At 36.8% G+C, this 18520-nt stretch overlaps 1 protein-coding gene and 1 long non-coding RNA gene across 5 annotated transcripts in view; one reads left to right on the forward strand and one right to left on the reverse strand.

Annotated features, from left to right (window-relative positions):
* Positions 1-18520, forward strand: part of LOC132560847 (RNA-binding motif, single-stranded-interacting protein 3-like) — a 164811-nt gene that overhangs the window by 2311 nt on the left and 143980 nt on the right. For 2 of the 4 annotated variants that reach the window (XM_060225540.1, XM_060225548.1), the window contains exon 1: positions 11978-12105. The exons of the other annotated variants lie outside the window; for them this stretch is intronic. The gene's annotated coding sequence lies outside the window, so the exon portion shown is untranslated. Of the gene's footprint in view, positions 1-11977; positions 12106-18520 lie in introns of those variants that run through there. 4 annotated transcript variants of the gene reach the window in all.
* On the reverse strand, positions 417-10854 carry LOC132560859 (uncharacterized). Its single transcript, XR_009554674.1, has 3 exons — positions 10435-10854; positions 5112-5198; positions 417-560 (listed from the first exon to the last, which is right to left on the reverse strand). It is a non-coding gene; the product is annotated as an uncharacterized LOC132560859 (long non-coding RNA).

Consider the following 18520-nt stretch of genomic DNA (forward strand, 5'->3'; position numbering starts at 1 on the left):
GATATTTCAAGGCAGTAAATACAATGATATACACAATTTTGAAACAAGACTTAAACCACCTTATATCAATCACTCTTTATCGCCTTGGTAAAGTGCCGATAAAGTCTTTTTGTGGCAAGAAAACCATGCAGACTCCATAGGGGTTTTTAGAACCCATGTGGTGTGGCAGGTAACCCATCCCTTTTTCTGTCTGATTGGGGAGTTTCTTCACTGAAAGAGGAGTAGATTCCTTACCATTGCATCACCCGACCACCCACTGTAAGGTGCCGTCATGATCAAATACATATTAATTTTGTATACATTTTTCACAGTGTCAGGTATAACGAAAAGACAAAAAATGTTGTGATATATATGTTTCTTATTAAATCATCTTGAGATTTCTATAAATAACAAATAATAAAGATGGATGACTTTACAAGAGAACAAATGTGAAATAAAAAACAGAAATTTGATCCACACTGACTAGTTCTGATAGGATGACATAAAAATACTGATAAATCTGAGAAATAAACAACATTATGGTAGAGACACAACAGCTTAGTTACAGGTAGGTCTAGAATCTGCAATAAGAAAGAAATGAAATTATAAACAAAGTGGAGATAATATATTAGACAAATGCAGATTTAACAAATAATCCAGGGGTCAGGGGTCAGGGGTCAGTGACCAGTATTCTTAAAAGATACTAGTCATAAGTATTTTCAAAGCAATATATTAGCACATTAAGTTTGAAAAAATGTTTCAAAAGATTTACATAGTGACTTTGCTTTATGGTAGTAGATTGATTGTGCCCTACTCATTGGAGGATGTGAGGTTGTGTATGTGTGTTGGGGAGACGGGGGAGGAAGCGGAGATAGCATTACCCATGTTGGTCCATCACATCTTGTACAGAATCAATGTCATTAAGTTGAAAACCACTTGACAGACTTTGTTGCCCAATAGTATCATAAAATCAAGTTCTACACCTGATCAGATTCTGGTTTGAATCCTAGGATTTTGGTTTCCATGTTCTATAGACATTTTCTAGTTGAAAGAAATTGGCCTCCTTTTACTCTGGAATCACACCTGCATTGTATGATGGCTAGTAGATTTCAAACACCTGTATAGATAAGTACTGATTTACTATCTAGGATAGCCATTATGTGGACATTACACACTATACTGGCACAGGAAGGAACGACAGAGGGGGAATGTATAATAGGAAGGTGAACCAAATGATATTGAGGGGTAAACGGATCATGTGGAGGTAGAAACCGACCATGAGGAAAATCATACAAACAGGCTGTTTTGTGTTAGTTATTTACAGGAATCTTTCTGGTAGCACCATTTATAAAAGAATATTTGAGAACTCAAAAAACAAAACATACAACCCCACCACCAAAACACTAAAACATACAACCCCACCACCAAACACCAACACCTACAACCCCACCACCAAACACCAACACATACAACCCCACCACCAAACACCAACACATACAACCCCACCACCAAACACCAACACATACAACCCCACCACCAAACACCAACACATACAACCCCACCACCAAACACCAACACATACAACCCCACCACCAAACACCAACACATACAACCCCACCACCAAACACCAACACATACAACCCCACCACCAAACACCAAAACATACAACCCCACCACCAAACACCAACACATACAACCCCACCACCAAACACCAACACATACAACCCCACCACCAAACACCAACACATACAACCCCACCACCAAACACCAACACATACAACCCCACCACCAAACACCAACACATACAACCCCACCACCAAACACCAACACATACAACCCCACCACCAAACACCAACACATACATACAACCCCACCACCAAACACCAACACATACAACCCCACCACCAAACACCAACACATACAACCCCACCACCAAACACCAACACATACAACCCCACCACCAAACACCAACACATACAACCCCACCACCAAACACCAACACATACAACCCCACCACCAAACACCAACACATACAACCCCACCACCAAACACCAACACATACAACCCCACCACCGAACACCAACACATACAACCCCACCACCGAACACCAACACATACAACCCCACCACCGAACACCAACACATACAACCCCACCACCGAACACCAACACATACAACCCCACCACCGAACACCAACACATACAACCCCACCACCGAACACCAACACATACAACCCCACCACCGAACACCAACACATACAACCCCACCACCGAACACCAACACATACAACCCCACCACCGAACACCAACACATACAACCCCACCACCGAACACCAACACATACAACCCCACCACCAAACACCAACACATACAACCCCACCACCAAACACCAACACCTACAACCCCACCACCAAACACCAACACCTACAACCCCACCACCAAACACCAACACATACAACCCCACCACCAAACACCAACACATACAACCCCACCACCAAACACCAACACATACAACCCCACCACCAAACACCAACACATACAACCCCACCACCAAACACCAACACATACAACCCCACCACCAAACACCAACACATACAACCCCACCACCAAACACCAACGCATACAACCCCACCACCAAACACCAACGCATACAACCCCACCACCAAACACCAACGCATACAACCCCACCACCAAACACCAACGCATACAACCCAACAACCAAACACCAAAACATACAACCCCACCACCAAACACCAACACATACAACCCCACCACCAAACACCAACACATACAACCCCACCACCAAACCATCCAACCCCACCACCAAACACCAACACATACAACCCATCAACCAAACACCAAAATGATAACCCAACCCCTCCATGCCTCCTGACTAATTAACTCCTCTGCCGTGCACTCTAAACTCTATTTCCCTTCTACATAAAAAAACATGCATTTTCACATGTACAGCTGCAAAGTCTTTGTAGGACAAAAATTGAACCGGAGTAAATGGAAATTGTTGCCGAGTGCTTGGTGTGGTACACATGCCACAGATGCTGTGTACTTAATGATGATTGAGATACAAGATTGATGGCTGTTGCAATTATTACACACAGTTTATAGACAGTTGCTTTGGAACAATAATCATCACATTGATAATACTCTTTGAGATTATGTCATTATCATGATATGGAAAATGATTTCCATATTAATTTGGAACACTGAAACTATGATGGACCATTAAAAGTGAGTAAGTGGTGTGTTTTTAATACATATCAGACCTGTTGATGTTCTATCAATGTTACACCAGCTGATACGTGCTATTGGCCTTGAACAATCTTTTGCTATGTTAATCGTCTTTCTGTAATTGATAAGTTTAATGATTTAATTTAACTAATAAAAAAATGATTTACCTCCAGATGTTTTTGTCATCTCTTTTTCAATACACTCCATATAATGAATCTTAACTAATATTCTCTCCTGTAATACTGACTATCAGTATGATCTATCAAAAGACTTTCCCTCATTTTTCTGCCAGTTATTGACTTAATCATTTAGAAAACTGACTTTCCCTCTATATAACGACAGTTATTAACAGTATGATCAAAACTAATTCCTCCATACCACCGTCAATTAGTGATGTTTTATTGACCTATTTGAGTGACCTTCACTGTTCTCTACCAGTTGACAATACTGATCAATCAGGATAACTATCACTCTATACACTACCAACAGCATTGTCAGAATTCTCTTCCCTCCATAAACTGCCCAAATAGCAACACTTAGATTTATTAGAGTTGTTTCCCTTTTCTAATTTTTCACTTTGACCTTTTGACCTGTTCCAGAAATTTGATATTAAGGCACAAGATATATATGTATCTGATCTCTGACAAAAAGAAATTAAATTGGAAGATGCTTACTGCCAATATCCAGTTTATTACCTATTGTGTTTGTTAAGGAGTTAACACTATCTTTGGTTCAAGACGATATCAAGTTTCACGTTCCTAGTTAACATTTTACTGCCTGAACTTATCAGGAGAATGGAGACCGAAGGTGTTTATGGCTCCAGAGACCTGTCATCATCCAAACGCAATCAACTGAATAAATTTTTCCAATCTGGACTATAAACTATTGGCAGTGTGCTAAAGTGATAAAAATGCCATTTTCTTCGATCCCAGTTTGAATACACTTGATATTAGGTGCGTCATATAGGCCACAGGGTTTCAATAGCACTATTATTCAGGCTAAATCCACAGGTTTTTTAATGGCTGGTTACCAATCCACGTTAATCATGAATTCATCATTGGACGATTAAAATGTGTGTGAAATATTTTCAAGCCTGTTACCCGAACTGGAGACATATGTATCCTGTTTGTGTTAAGGTAGATTTATCGGGGTCCCGACTAGGCTGAGGTATTGAATTTTTGCTGTCCTACCTAGATTTACCTGTGGCTGTAAAACCTCTGGATTCCCTTTAGTATCAGATGTGTCCTACTCCACATTAGCTTGCCATGCTTAACATATAAATTATCCCCAACAGACACAACATTTTTTTTAGATGTCATTGTCTGTGTTGTATCGTCATCTCCCGAGGACATGCCATATTAATTAATGAAAATATCCCAATGATGTTTTGTTACATTTTTTTTAGATCTACAGTTGTTCATAGATATATAAACAAAATTACTGTGACTTCTAATAATGGTAGGGTTGGGGTAGGGTCGGATGTGGGTGGGGGGTTTGGGGAGGAAGGAAGGGGACACCATAGATGTTTGGGAGATTTTTTAATCAATGAAGTGGCTATATTTGTTGAAAATTTGGAAAACTAGAAACACTAGTCAAACCTCATTATACTGCTATCATTTGTGTAAGTATCAGCATTATAAGGCAATTCTGTAACATTTTTCAAAAAGAAATTATACAAGTATTTATATAGCATTTCATATTGAGAAAAATTATCATGCATATGATGTGATGTGTATTTTATCATTTGACTGTCTACTGAAGAGTCATTTTAAGAGGTTTGTAACTTTGTGATGATATTTTGTATAGATTTTCTGCTTGTTTTCAATCCATATTTACAATTAGTTATTTGTTAAGACAGACAATAGGAGTTTTTCTACAGACTACATACCAAGGATATAAATGCCGTGTTCAAGGACACAGTAAAATTCTTCAATCTGTGAAATCTACAGTCATTGACCTTCTGTTGAAGCTATTCCTGAAAAACAAAAGAGAAATTATTCAGCAAAATGTAAATGAAGGCCTTGAAATAATTTCGCAGAGATTAAAGCATCTGATATAGTTTGAATAAGGGACAATATATCAAATTTTAATATTTTAAGAAAATTTTCTAAATGAAATTAAAATCCGCTAGTATTCTGTATAATTCTACAACACCAATACGTATGGTAATTTTGTTCAATTGATTTCCGGAAGATCCATATCCTAGGTTTAAACTTGCTGGAAGACAGACAGCTGTTGCTTGTGCTTTCATTGGAGTTCCTGTTTATTGATCTGATATTCCCTTTAGGTGTAGTAAAAAAAAAATGGTGTATTGATTCGTAGGTCAGATGTCATTGCCATTTACGTAATAAGTGAGAACGAGGCACAACATCCTCTGAGCGGCTGAAAGCACTTAGCCACAAAAAATTTCTGAATTTGATGTTGTTTTATGGGTTAAAATTTCCTTAGATTTTTTGTTCTTCCTGTGGTAGGAGATCAATCTAATTCATTAAGACAATGGAGTCTGGCCTTGTAGCCTTATTGTCAGTACTATAGGTAAACTGCTTCCTCAAATAGTCGCTTCACTGTGGGGACGGATCAGATGACTTTAAAGTACACTGCATGCCCATTAATTGACCAAGTGAAGGTGGTGACATTTTAAACAGAAAAGTACACCCTGAATTATTCAATGAAGACGTAAAAAACTGAGGCCAGAACACAAACCAAATAAATGTATTGGAGACAGATGTTAGGGAATCTTTTCAACAAAAAAATCATCTGTATTAGCCACTAACTAGGTTAGATGTTTTCATTCTATCACTGGATTAACATGTTTTCATATCCTTTATATCTCAATGTCCATGTCTATTGAAATAGTTTAATGTCATTGATGGTTGAAATAGTTTGGTGTCGGTAATGGTTGAAATAGTTTGGTGTCAGTAATTGTTGATACAGTTTGGAGTCAGTGATGGTTGAAGTAGTTTGGTGTCAGTAATGGTTGAAATAGTTTGGTGTCAGTAATGGTTGAAATAGTTTGGTGTCAGTAATGGTTGAAATAGTTTGGTGTCAGTAATGGTTGAAATAGTTTGGTGTCAGTAATGGTTGAAATAGTTTGGTGTCAGTAATGGTTGAAATAGTTTGGTGTCAGTAATGGTTGAAATAGTTTGGTGTCAGTAATGGTTTAAATAGTTTGGTGTCAGTAATGGTTGAAATAGTTTGGTGACTGTAATGGTTGAAACCATGTTTTATATCAGTATCAGTGCTTACTGAAACAGTATGGTGTCAATGCTAGTTACAGTAGCTTGCGTTGATGTCAGTGTTTGTTGAAAAAGTTTTGTATTGGTGATTAATTAAAACATTTTGATGTTGGCTAGTGCTTGTCTGCAGATGTTATTTAGGGTTGTATTTTTTCTTTGAAAAGATTTGAAATTAATTATATGAGAAATTTTACTGCGAACTAGAAGATGTTTGCTGGTGGGATTTTTTTTCCTCTTGTTTAGCAGTTAAATCCTTGTTAACAAGGTGTAAATCACAAGATAAACACGACAGTAAAAAATTCGCCATAGTGATAAATGTATCATATAAACAGCGGAGATCTGGTGCAAGAATGTACATGTAATTCTGTGCAACTGCCAGATACTACAACATACAGAATATATACCACAGGGATTCTGGCTCCACCGGATGGGATGTCAAGAGATCAAACAAATAAACAGGGCCTATTATAACAAAAAATAGGAGGGAGGGACCATAAAGAAGTCATTCAGCAGGTGTAGATGATGGCAAAAACATCCTAAATTATCCACTTGGCATTTTGTTTTAACTTCATCGTAAAACTTCATTTGATTTTTATTGATTTTTTTTAAATGATCTTCATTTAGTAGTTAGTCTTCAAACGTCATCTGTAGATACACCGAAAACTTAAATAAATTTCTACAAAACGTTTCAGATGAATATTGACTTCTCATACAGAGTCATGGTAAACAAAAATATCAGCTGATCATGAACAAAGTTCAAAATGTCCTCTTTTTTATGAGGGATATGATAATGGAACAGGCACTGCTTACATCAATTGTTTGATGTCGAAATCAATAAAATTGTTTGTCAATGAGGTATAGGGAGGATGCATCTGACAAGTACACAACATGCAGTAATGTGGCTTCATACAATGTTGCACATGAGCGATTACACAGAATGTTGTGACGGTATTTAGATTCCAATCATGCATGCAGCAGGCTTGGTTGTATTTATATCCTGGTTAACGATGCATTAAAAAAAACCTGGTTTACACAGAATCCTAAACGATGGTGAATGAGTCTTTGATCTGCTGTTTAGTACACAGCTGTCAGTCAATCTACCCGATAACAAGGCAAGAAAATTGATTTGATTGTTTAATCAAATATTAATCTCAGAGTTTGGAAGCCATAAAGATATGGAAATCAAGCTATGGAGTATCTTGTAGGTTTGTTTTTATGAGAAATGTTAACTATCTGGTTAACATTAGATGTGGATGGTTGATCCTGAAGTCCAGTACAATATCATTTCAGTTATACCTTAATGTGGTCCGAGACTATGTAAAGTCCAAATGTAAGTTGATTCACTTTGGTTTGAGTTATGGAGGTATGTTTTTGTTAACAGGTTTGGTAGTTTGTTTCATAGTTATTGATTGGTGTTCGATTCTGATCTGTATCACCAGGGTTGGTGTATCATAAGACCTTCTGTATCCTAAACATATAAGGTTTGGAATTCTTCATCAGTAAAACCTGTTTGATAGGTCACTTGTAGAGACCAGACAGTCAACTGAGTTCTTATCATCTGATCTACCAATAAGCCCATGTCTGTTAATAAGCCCACCTTTGTATATTGCTTTGAAGCACCAGCAACTGCTTTTTTTTTAGTGGTACTTCGTCATAACTTCATAATACATTTATTCACTGTCATCCATTGAACAAGTGCCATTCTGTAATAAGCCCACCCTTGACTTACAAAAATAAATATATAGTGTAGTGTATAGGGAGTGTGACATGCAATTGTGTTCGTTGTAAGGACCTATGGCATTCGTCAGCCAAAAGAATTATCATGACACCTAAATTTACACCACAGCTCCAAATCTAACTTTATAACTTTGTATTTGTTATATGTTCTATGTGTATTATGTAATTTATGTAATATTTGTGTCTTGATAAAGGGGCAGATTGCCTCGAAAATTTGACAATTCACATGTCCCTACTGTCATTTTTACTTCATTGATCATATATTTATTACTTTACAATAATTTCTAAGCAAGCTATCAGCTTACATTAATCTCTCTTGTTGACCCAGGTGGAAACCAAAGCACTAGGGACAAAACCCCATGTGTTCGGGCAGGTGACCCATACCTTTTTTATGTCTGTTGCAGGAATTGAACCCTGGATGGAAAGACAGGGGTGTTACCACTGTGCCACCTGACTACCATCTTATCTTGATTTGTTTGCTAAACTTTCTCTATTAAGATCAAACTTATATAGTATATGCCTCTGTGTAATCCAGACATTTTGCTATCAGGTCGTAGAGAACACTGTCTGAGCAGACATATGATCTGTGTTTATTAATTTATAACAGGATATTGGTATGATAGGGTTTTAAAACGAGTCATTTCACATGAATGTCTTGGAATGGATGGAATTCTATCCTAACATGGACTAATTGCCTGATTTGCAGATGAAACTTAATTGATTTGTGTTTGGCTGTGACCTTGTGTTGGTTTCCAGCATCAGAAACAGATTAAGTGATAGCCTAATTTTATGTGAAATCCTTATAAGGGTATTCCTGTTAGTCTTGTTGGTATTTACATCTCCTACAATCATTTCTGTTCCTTTGGCATGATTTAAATACCAGTATTTTTTTGGATTCATTATGCACTCATGCACTGATAAAATTTCATTTTGAATATCAGCCCTGTATTGAACCTAGGCAAATAAAGCAGACTCTATTTTGGATAGCTGCGGTAAAAAAACAAGTAATCGTGTTCGTTCAAGGTTTTCCCAAGATCCTTTTAAGAACCTGCATAATGTCAGTATGTTGATTAACTAGTGGTTTGAGTGTATAAAAATCTTAATACTGTCAAAATGGCTGCACTTAACAGAGTTGTCTCTCCTGATTTATTTCAAATTCCTAATTTAGTGTTTTCATTACTCTAGTAATGACTGTTGGAGGTATTATTGTTGGTGATCGTGTTCCTATTGATCCCGATGTTAGCCTCCCTTTTCTTTGTCACTTGCACTTAAATAAATAATTTGAAATTTTACAGAAATAAAAAAAGATCATGTCGCTAGAAAATTCTGTTTTCACATTGAGCTGAAAAAGTAATTATTGGAATAAAATTATCTCTGTTTGACTTTGTCATAGTCACTGCAGGGCTCGGTGGCGTGCATGTCAGGATGAGGCTTGTCTCAGTGGCGATTTTTGTTCATCATAAGAGCCTCACCCTGGAGCCAGTGTTCAATTTCTGCACAGACATAGATTGTCAAGTTTTTGAGAACAATTAACTTTTGGGAAAATCATGTCCTGGCTAAAAAGAGAAATGGCTTCAGGGGCTGATTTCAGCATGAGAAACAGGATTGATCACGATTCTCTTTTCGAACATTAATATTTTTTCACTTTTTTGTTTTTAAGGAGTAATGTAATCGGCATGTGGAAAATCTAATCTTCAAAAACTAGAAACAAGATCGGATAAAGTTTCTTTTTCTTTTGTAAGTCGATAATGTATCATTCTTCTTACAACCTTGCATGTTTGATGGTGTTTCAACCATTAAACAATTAGATTTAAAGAATGGAATTAAACAGATAATTACTGGAATGTGCTGATTAAAGATGGATCTCATTTACAGGCAAAATTGATTTAGATGATAATTGAGGTCAGAGTTCAAATGATATTCGATCAATGAAAACTTAGAATTTGATAATGAAAATTTGATTGGAGAGCTCTATAGTCTATTAGCTAATTGAATCAATTGTTTCTGGCTGTAACAGGATTGGTAAAAATTGATTGATCTGGTTTTTAGAATCCAGTTATGTTATCAAATCTCACTGTCTTTAGAATCCATGATTTAATCAGTGCAAAGTTTGATAATCTGTTTCATTATGCATCCCGTAATTTTTAAAGGGAAGATTTGGAAAGAGGGGGTTGGAGGTGTTAAGGGTTGGGGTGGGGGGGTTGTCATTATAGCATTAATCTTGCCCTTCAGACTTACTTGACCACTTGTTATGAAAGGTCATTTGTCATGGTTGGTTGGTTGAAAGGTTTTCCGTCCTTGCGACTCCTCCCGTGTCCAGTATCATCTCGCTGATGGACGCCAGTGTTCTGGCAACGTTTTATCTGTCATAAGTGAGCACCAATCATAAGAGACATTCTGTTACATCAGATCACCTGTCTTAGGTGATCACATCAAGAAAGACCACCTGTCATAAGTGATCACCTTTCATTTGAGTCCTCCTGTCACAAATGATCATCAGTAATGAATGATTTTTACTCGTCTTAAGTGATCATTTCATAAGAGACCACCTGTCATAAGAGACCACCTGTCATAAGTGACAACCTGTCATTAGTGACCACCTGTCATAGGAGACCACCTGTCATAAGTGACAACCTGTCATTAGTGACCACATGTCATAGGAGACCACCTGTCATAAGTGACAACCTGTCATTAGTGATCACCTGTCATAGGAGACCACCTGTCATAAGTGACAGCATGTCATGAGAGACCACTTGTCATTAGTGACAACCTGTCATAGGGGACCACCTGTCATGTAAGAACACCTTTCATAAGTGAAAACCTGACATCAGAGACCACCTACTGATCAATATTGATGCATAACGATCAGTCTTAAGTGTCCTCCTATGAATAGGGACCACATGTTGTTACAGATCAGAATAAAAAAATTAATTACAAAATTCATATAAATGTAGAAACTTAAATGGCAAAAAAAAAAAAAAAAACCCAGAAAATTAACTTAGCTAGTATGTCGGGGGAAAAAGGATCAAATATTGAAATCTGAAGTCTGAAGATTTTGTTCTTGTAGTTACTATGATGAATCTTCTGCGGTCTTATATCCTAACAGTTTGGGTAACAGCTAGCTATACATATAGTCTGTGTGCCATTAATCTTCATAGTTTTTGGCCAGGGTCTATATGCAATGACTTCTACAAGGCACATCATGTCAGGCCACGTTACTCCATGTCGCCACAATATGTCCGTGGCAATACTCACTAACAATAAATGATGGGCGATTAGTGAAATATCAAACCACGGAAACCGAGCTGTGGTCACCCTAGAGACATTCAATTCTCTAAAAATGTTTACCCCTTGGAGAATTTCAATCCTTTCCATCGATCCAGATATGTAGAAAAAAAGCAGGATGAGACAAGGCTGTTAGTACAAATTGGTGCTAATGATTTTTGAGCCATCTCCAACAGGTCTGCTGTCGTGGTTCTATATAGGTCTGTAATTGACGTTCCCTGTCACAGAATCGAACACTTTTAACACATATAGCTCTATTCTAACCATGCTGATCTATAATAAACCACGTTATCATTTATGCAACCGTTTTCCTAAATGCTTGGATCTATGTTAAATGACATTTATCGGAATGTCTAAATCTGATAAAACGTTTCCGTATTTGACATTCTTGCCCAATTCACTCTGACTCGGAAGTCCTAGCTGGTATTGTCAGTAGCTGCTGCTGTATTCTCTGGTTCTACAGTCAAATGCAGACAATATACGAGTGAGTCGCTGCAGGCGTTGAATACTTGACGTTTCAGATCTTGTAGTAGGAAAGCACCATATATTCTTGTATTGCTACTTTGTGCATATTATAAATTAACTCTCCCAGCAGGACGGGATTTCACCCTAACCTTAACCACGGTAAGCCATGTCTATTAAGTTGTTTTATATGAGATACTCTGGTCGTGTTTGTAATTATAAACGGCACCTTGTGTTCCTATTTATCTGTCTAATTGTATCATCTAACTGTAGGTATCCTGTCGAATATAACTGCTTTTTTATCTTAGTTTTTGTGAAGAAATACTCTGCATGCTTTAGACTTGTACATTCTGAGATTAAAAATTTCAATGCAAAGAGTAGATTTCTATATTTAGATTTAAAAGATCAAGGTCAATGTCATTTTCAAGGTTATTGCATTTGTTTCTGCTTGTGTGTGTATATATGTTTAACAATGGCAGTCCTGATTTGAAGGATGCCGACTGTTCTAACATTCCTGTAGTTCTGAGTGGTGTGGGAGAAGTCCGATTCTCTAGCTCCTGTTAATGGTTTCTTTCATTAGCATGGTGGGAACATTTTGTAATCTGCATATCTGTATAACTATTGGTGTTTTGGAATGTCTGTGTGTATGTGAAGATGTTAATAACGATATATATACTGACGCCTCAACATGAAATTATGGCCATGATATAGCCTACTAAAAATGCACGCTATAATGACAAGCTTTGATGGCATGTTTGTAAGATGAATGTACTTTTATTTAAATGACTTCGTCTTGCTGTTGAAATAGAAATGATTTCATAGAAGTTTTGAAGTTCCTATACCTAAATAATTTGAAAGCAACAGTTTTTTTTTTTTTTTTTTGCTAAGTATATGCGTTTGTAGATAAATGTGTTACTGGTCTCAGTTTCTGCTGGTGGTCAGAGTGTGTGTGATTGTATCAAAATTTGGTTAAGAATATTAATGAAACATATCTCGTAGGGGAGAATTGGTTAAGTTTATAGACAGTCAAACTTTGTAGCAGAACTTTAAATTAAGCAATACATCTGTATAATGATAGAGGAAATAGCTGTCACAGTTGTTTTTTTGGCCAGGCATTTAAGCAGGGTGTAATGTGTGATATTTAAAACAATTTGGTACAAACCTTTCCTTTACATGTTATTTATTTTCGAAAATTTCATAGTTGAAACAGTTAGCAAAAATGATTGCCGCAAATTAAGACAAGGATGATAAACAACAATTACAGTGTAATGTATTCTGTGTCCATGAAAGCTAGTTCCCGAGAATTGTTGCGACGCAAAAATTGTGAACGTTAGAAGCCACAGTATAATTTTAATATGTTTCTGTCGTAATGAAGCGCAGTAATTTATAACGATAATAGCAATAAACGTCATTTCAGAAATGATTGGGTCACTTTCATTTCAGCAAGCATTCAGCAGGTTTATTCTTATCAGTCTGACCAAAATTCCTTAATTCTATGTCCTCTCTAATAACACCAAACAGAAGACAGAGTTTGATAGTAGACAAATCCTTAATTAGATTATATAAACCGCAAATGGTTTGTTTTCAAAGTCATAAATAGAGGTTTATGGTCAAGTTGGTGTACCGATGTATTAAACAAATGACAAGGTCATTGTTGAAGGTCACATATCACAACTTCTGCCTCATTTTCTACTTTTTCCAAGTGTTTTATGTGTCTGTGCCCGTATTTCGCACCTTTGTAAAGTTCAGGTCAACTTCAGTCTCTTTTTGCTGCCATAATGAAATTATCAAGAGAAATTCTGAGTTTAGAGCTATAAATGGTGGTCACTTTCAAGGATCATATGTCACCGTTTGACAAAGACTAATAAAATATAAAATTATTTCAACGTAAAATCATTGATGCCTGTATTGATCACTGATATATACGTCAGCTTCAACTGATATCAAGTGGAGCTAGAGCTGAATGTAGTTTCCAAATCCTACATCGTAAAATCCATACCGTATTTAATCTAAAATAATCCTGTGCTTAAAAATAAACCTGCCCACATACATCATTGTTTAATAGAAATAACTAATGCTATTTCATTGTCCTGTAATAAGCCCAGCGTTTTGACTTTTGAGACAAGTTGAGGTAATGTGTTGGCCTCTGGGCTTATTGTTTGGTTTTATTGTTGTGTAAAGGCCTATTAACAGCCAGGGTTATTGAAGTACATGCCAGATTTCGGTGGTGGAGGAAATCAGAGTTCCTGGAGAAAATCCACCGCCCTGCAATCAGTACCTGGCAATGCACCATGTAGGCATCGAACCTGAGACCCCAAGGTCAGAACAGCGACTGTCAGATACCTAGAACACTCAGCCGCTACAGTTTATTGAAGGTTATATACAATAGGAATGCTCTGTCCTATCTCTGAGCTTTCTTTTTCTTTGTGTTGGGACTATTTCTGCTTTAATTCTTAAATACATTTTAATCCTTAACCTCAACGATCATCAATAAAAAGAGTCTTTGGTATACAAGATTAACTTAGCAATCAAAATTTTTTTTTTTTAAAGTTTGGTTGTCATCTACAAAATATCCGAGAGAACTCTGGTTTTAGAAAAACATTATGTTGGTAGATGACTATACAAATAATGAAGGATGGTCTTGAACAAGAAATTCAACAATAGACAAGTTGAAATATCTGCATTTCATTTATGGACGAGAAAACAATTTCTCTATTATAATCCACAGGCAGTTATTATGTTGAAAAATAGAAAATTATGTCTGAATCCCATCCATTTAATAGAAACTGGCAGTAATGAGCAATTAGGATAATTACTGATATAAATAATGGAGCTTGATGGATCTGACTCCTGGACTATGGCAAAAATGTGAAATAATTTTCTAGATCACTGTGTGGATAAGCAGTATTATAACAGGAAAATTGTGATGCACTCTTCATGTAGGAGTCTGGTCTGACAAGATGAGAGGTGGGTGAGGGGATGGGGGTTAAGGGGCAGACTGTTGGAGTGAGGGGTTTGAGAATGGGATGGGGTTAAGGGGCAGACTGTTGGAGTGAGGGGTTTGAGAATGGGATGGGGTTAAGGGGCAGACTGTTGGAGTGAGGGGTTTGAGAATGGGATGGGGTTAAGGGGCAGACTGTTGGAGTGAGGGGTTTGAAAATGGGATGGGGGTTAAGGGGCAGACTGTAGGAGTGAGGAGTTTGAGAATGGGATGGGGATTAAGGGGCAGACTGTAGGAGTGAGGAGTTTGAGAATGGGATGGGGGTTAAGAGGCAGACTGTTGGAGAGAGGGGTTTGAGAATGGGATGGGGGTTAAGGAGCAGACTGTTGTAGTGAGGGGTTTGAGAATGGGACGGAGGTTAAGGGGCAGACTGATGGTTGGTGGAAGATAGATTTAGATTTGAATGGAGAAGTGGGTAGCATGGGTAAAGGAGATTGGATTGGGTGAGGGGTAAATTACTGTTAAGATAGACAGGGCTGGGAACTGCTAGGAGTAAGGATAGGAATGGAACGTCAGAAAAGTCGATAATGATCAATAATAATTAAGGAAAACAACTGTTGGCATAACTAAAGACCAAGACTTGATCAATAAATCTAACATGAAAGGGAAACCCATTTTATTTTTAATGTTTTGTCAAAAAACGATGGGTGCCCATACATCCTTCCTATTCTAAACAAATGAGGCAATTTGATCAAATTATCTGTCATTAAGAAATGTCAGTGTTATGACTGTGTTAAGGCAGTCTGATGTCAACTGAAATGCACTGAGCGCTTATCAACAGTTCCTTATCGTAGATGTCTTAGTATCAGGGCTTTATATGATATTCAATGTATTTTTCTGTATTCAAATCTATCCTTTGAAAGCTTAAAACTGATGATTTGTAAAACGTCTTTTTGAATTATGTTTAAACATTCCATATGTTTATCGGGCATCATATTGTGTCTACAAAGCTGTTAAAAAGTAGTCTACAGAAGAGAGGCATTCCCTGCTATTGAAGGAAGGTTCAAAACAGGACAACTTAGCTAAAAAGGGTTTATTCTCCCGAAAAAAGAAAAAAAAAGATTTTATTAAATAAAATATTTTCACATAAAACCTGTAGGTTTTCAAGTTACCAGCAGACTATGCAGTATATCAACTGTTCCCAGCTCTCAACAACTGACAATAAGGATATTACATTTTGATGCTTAAAATTGACTTCATTGCTTCCAAAGGAAAGCGTTCTCAGTATTCAGAAATAATTTTTAGATCTCTTATCAAATTTGAATGCAATAACTGTTCACAAAAAACATTAAATTTCTACTAGTATTTTAAAGTTTTTATCAAAATCTCCTCTGTTCCTAGGGGAGTCCAAACAGGCATCGTTCCACCTGTATTCTGGTAGTATGTGTTGTTGAATACTGTTAGATATAGATGTATGAGTTCTAACATTAGATTATAGACAATCTCCCAGAAAAGATGTATCACAGAGCTGCATGCTGATGGCATTGTGTCTGCAATTTGTTCTCATCTTTTGGTTCTAGACAAATTATAAAGCTTAGGTGACAGACACACAATGTTAACAGGAACATATTATCCCATTGGAGTTGGAGGAAACAGGTTGACGCATGTAAAATATCTGGATCATGACAAATCAGGGCGTTAAAAAAAATAAAATTGGTAGGAGAAATGGCTTTATAGATGATGGGGAAAAATAAGAGAACTTTTAAGAAGATATATATTGAATTACATGTAGTTATCCAACACTTCATTAAACATAGGAACCTGCTTACAAACAATATATGTAATCTTCCATTACAATGAAAGTACTATCGTTAAGTAGGAAGTACCCTCATTACACAGGAAGTACTGTCTTTACACAGGAACTACTGTCTTTACATAGGAAGTACCGTCATTACACAGGAAGTACTGTCTTTACATAGGAAGTACCGTCATTACACAGGAAGTACCATCATTACACAGGAAGTACTGTCTTTACATAGGAAGTACCGTCATTACACAGGAAGTACTGTCTTTACATAGGCAGTACCATCATTACACAGGAAGTACTGTCATTACACAGGAAGTACCATCTTTACACAGGAAGTACTGTCATTACACAGGAAGTACCATCTTTACACAGGAAGTACTGTCTTTACATAGGAAGTACTGTCTTTACATAGGAAGTACCATCTTTACACAGGAAGTACTGACTTTACACAGGAAGTACCGTCTTTACATAGAAAGTACTGTCATTACACAGGATGTACTGTCTTTACATAGGAAGAACATCTTTACACAGGAAGTACTGACTTAACACAGGAAGTACTGTCATTACACAGGAAATGTTATCATGTATCATTACACAGGAAGTGCTACCAATACACAGAAAGTGCTCTCATAACACTTTATATAATTTTGTTATGCAGTTACACCACTTCATAATTCATTCAGGTAATTCTGTGCTGTTTTAAAAATAGCGCTTACATAGACAATGATTTGGCACAAAGTACTATTATTAAACAGGTGTTGTCAACAAGTTATACATTCTGTAAGTTTATAAAAAAACTTATTCAAGTAAAAGATTGTCTAGATGTGTTCATTCATTCAGCACATATGTACTATTGTTCCAGTTGTATGTGTAGTAATTAGGGTAAAGGTCAACAGAGGTCATTACAGCTGTCAGGGTCACACAATGTAACACAGGGTGCCAGCTACCTATATCTTTCTGGGTGTTGAATCTGTTGTTCTTGTCCCTGGTCATACATTGTCCTCTACAGACTAAGCATATCTTCTATACTGTTTCCTCACATCCATCGGTCAGCTTTATGCATGTTTAGTTTATAATTTAATCTGTTTTGAATACATTTAAAGTATTTCCAACTTCATTTCCATTAAGGTATCGGTTTGAACTATTTTGGTTTATGAATATGTGGAGTGAAATGGATTTGAAATGTTCTTAAAGGGAATTGAAAAAATGAATGAAGTTGACTTCTCAGTGAGAAGACAATGACAAATAGTTGAGGACATTAGCTCCAGTTCACTAGAGGGGACCAATATTACACACCACTATGTATGTTGTCATATCCTCCAATTTATCTTACTGTCCAGACATATAAAATTCTTAAAATGAATTTACAGAATAAAATCATACACCGAAGAGCAACAGAAGCATTGAGCTTCTCACTTAAACGCTTTACACTCTCCTCCTCCTCCCTGTTCACTCCTCCTCTTCTGAAATTGATTTCTGTGATGCTATATACATTTATGAAATGTCAGTGACGAGTTTCTGTAAATTTATCACATTCTGTTCAAACATTTTTGTTGCATTCAGTCATATATCCAGATCATGCTGGTATATATGTTTATAATTCTACTCTGGGTGTATGTAATTTCCAAAACACAGTACAAATTTAATGCTTTCTCTGGTCGTAAACTTTGGCTAAGTTAATTAAATTCAATACTGACAGACAGTTGGCACCAGCTGGAATTGTGGAATTTTCGACACAAGGTTTTTGCCTGTTGATAATATGATTTAACATGTCTGTTTGACTATTCTTCATATGACAAATCTCTGGGTAACAATTCTGACAGTTAGGA

This window comes from Ylistrum balloti, unplaced genomic scaffold (assembly GCF_031769215.1).
Source record: "Ylistrum balloti isolate Yb309-2 unplaced genomic scaffold, AGI_CSIRO_Ybal_v1 Utg371124, whole genome shotgun sequence".
Classification (NCBI taxonomy): domain Eukaryota; kingdom Metazoa; phylum Mollusca; class Bivalvia; order Pectinida; family Pectinidae; genus Ylistrum; species Ylistrum balloti.